The sequence below is a fragment of the Cupressus sempervirens genome, chromosome 10 (assembly GCF_028749045.1).
Source record: "Cupressus sempervirens isolate cs-2001-9-10 chromosome 10, ASM2874904v1, whole genome shotgun sequence".
In the NCBI taxonomy this organism is placed as follows: Eukaryota; Viridiplantae; Streptophyta; class Pinopsida; order Cupressales; family Cupressaceae; genus Cupressus; species Cupressus sempervirens.
The window spans coordinates 596580940-596583855 of record NC_143127.1 but is presented as its reverse complement, the minus strand read 5'-3'; the positions used below and the strand labels follow the sequence as shown (position 1 = coordinate 596583855).

The 2916-nt window shown below is 31.1% G+C and overlaps 1 pseudogene; it reads left to right on the top strand.

Moving 5' to 3' along the window:
• The first annotated feature begins 310 nt into the window (after positions 1 to 310).
• On the top strand, positions 311 to 1841 carry LOC149535270 (reticulon-like protein B8; annotated as a pseudogene).
• Positions 1842 to 2916: the final 1075 nt, after the last annotated feature.

The window sequence follows — 2916 nt, the reverse complement described above, 5'->3', positions numbered from 1 at the left end:
TGATTAGGTTGTGTGTTAGTAACGTTGGGTCCTTGTACCACTTGATGTTGTTGTTGTTGTTTTGGATGTTGACCATGTCCCTTAGATGTGAGCATTGATTTGAGATCCTTGATTTGATATGTTTGAGGGTTTGATACTTCACCTTGGGACATGATGTTTATTTGGCAATGGGCCACATTCCTTTGTGGGATTGGTAAGGTTTCAATGAGATTCTTTCTTTGTGACTCGATAAGTGTATTTACTAGTAGATTTAGTGTTAATTTTTGACCTTATGCTATTTTCCATTTTAATTTAACTTTTTTTGGTTAAGATGTCAAGTTGGTTGAAAATTCAACCAACATGAGTTTCTTTGGTTGAAATTTTGACCAACATGGATTATAAACCAAAAAGAGAGAGAAAAGTGTGTGGGAGGAGGCATTTTCACTATGAACTAATCATTTGTAGGTAGGAGAGGATGGATCGAGCTCATTTTTCTAGTAAGTCATTTGTTTGGGAGGAGTGTTCCCAAACAAAGCTCAGAGACATTATTTGAAAGGAGTGAAAAATCATCAGTTTTTGAGTCATTTAATCAGCTCCATGGACACCAGAAACCCATTCATTATTTGCTCGGTCGGAAAAATGTAAGAAGAAATCTTTTTTTGTAGCCCTATTGTTAACATTTTGAGCAATGGTGTGTTTTTACAGGGTGAAGTTTTATTGTTTTGCAACTTAGAAACAAAGCACCTGAGTTAATCTAGATTTTTGAAATTTCATTATTTTTATATAGATCGTAAAATTTTAGATACCTAAGAACTTTACCTTAAAAGTTTCTTTACAATAATGCAAAATAAGTGTTTCTGTAAAGTTTAAAAAAATTTCTCATTTGAAATAGGGAGAAGGGGAGTGGCATTTGTTGTCCCAAACAATAAAATTGAAATTTTAATTAAGTTATTTTTTCTCAACTTTTGGTTTTGTATACAACTGTCAATGTCTTATTATGGAGAAATAAGCAAATTTCTTTGAGTGTTCTTGCTAGTGCCACATTCATATGGCTACTTTTAAAGTGGTTGGAGTACCACTTGTTTACACTAATTTGCATCAGCCTTGTATGTTGTATGACGATCTTATTTCTCTGGTCGAATGTTGTATATTTATTTATCAGGTTAGACTTGTTTTCATATTATATTATAGGTTAGGATATTTTTTCTATGTAGTGCCTCATAGTGTAATCTATTTTTAATGGGTTTTGTGCTTTAAAAAAAATTAAGCTTCATATTTATTTCCTTTTAGGTCTACTCCAAGTGTTCCCTGAATTTCTATTCTTGATAATATCTTTATTGATGTTATTGTTACTATCAGAAATTAAATTAATTGGTTCTTAAGCTTTCTAAAAGATGTTGCAGTAGGGAAAGACATCAAGACATTCCTTGTGGTATTTTCTTTTCTTATATAATGTTCTTTCCTATAATCTTATATCATATTCATGCATTAAAATTCAAGTCATGTAGCTTCCAAAATATAATTTTTGAACTCTATAGGTTGCAGGAGATTTGTTTATTATTGCTATAATTAGCATTTATTGCAACATTTTAACAATATTTTAGATAGGTAAGTTATTAATATTTTCCCCTAAGTTTCTTTACATCATTATGAATAGAATATTTCATTTTTTTGAGTTGGATTGGCTCTTGGCTCTACGTAGGGTTGGTTGCTGCCCATATATTACCTCTGTTACTTATGAGAAAAATGAGAACCAGGTTGATTCATTTATTTCTAAAGCTTGGGATAAAATGAAAGGAAATTATGGAAGTTTTGGTTCCCAAGTCCTTGTTAGAATACCAAAAGGAAGCAAATCTCATTGAGTATGCCTAGTTTTTACTGTTGTGAACTTTTGCATATTTTTCAATTTTATAATTACTGTGTAGCTTCAGTAGAGTGCAATTGATTTCTGATAAGATATTGCTTTCCAACTAGTTATTTCATAAATACTAAATTCTAGTTCATCTTTCTTTCATAATTTTCACACCATACACAACTAGCTTACTAACTAGGAAGACTTCTCTTTATTAATGTAAGCATTTTGATTTTCTAACTCATAAACATGAAACATTACTACTAAATTGTGAACTTACTGATTATTGAGAAAGATATCTATTTTTTAGTTGGAAAATTCTTATTAAGGGAATATTTGAGTTGTGATTCCAAGACCTTACAATTAGGGGCATAATTATTGAGAAGCTTCTAAATATAGCAAATGGCATTTTTTTCCAAATGAGGTGATATAGTTTAGACTAAAAACAAACATGAGATTACCATCCCATACACCTCCAAATGTTCTTATTTTTCCAACTCATGGAATATTTTAGCTACCCGACATGTCTAGTGCAAGAACACATTGGCAAATGGACAATCAACATCACGAAATAAGAAAATCATGTGCTATTACAGATCTAACTTAAGTTGCTAAACCTTTTTCAAAGGAACCTTCATTGATATATACCAACTATAAGGGAGACAGGGGGTGAAACAATATATGCAATTTTAAACTTAATTTTATTTTAATATAGCTATTATTCATAAACTATAACAAATACACAATATAAAATCTTTCACAAGTACACAAGAGTAGTAAACTTATGTGAAAACCTAAGATGGGAAAAATCATGGGACAATCAACCTCACAATAATAATGAATCATTATGATAAGTAGACAACAACCAACATGAGACACCAATCTTAGATTGAATATATGGACACCAATCAATGGATTGCATTTATATCTTTTTCTCGACGATTGAGTGACAACCTAGTGACAAGAACATCAATCTTGTAATACCCCCTTGTATTAATTCTTAAGAATTATTGTAGTGCCTCTCCCATTTGACTTTTGTAAGTCATCTTGATGGATGCAACCTTGCTGATCTCTCCTTGAGAATG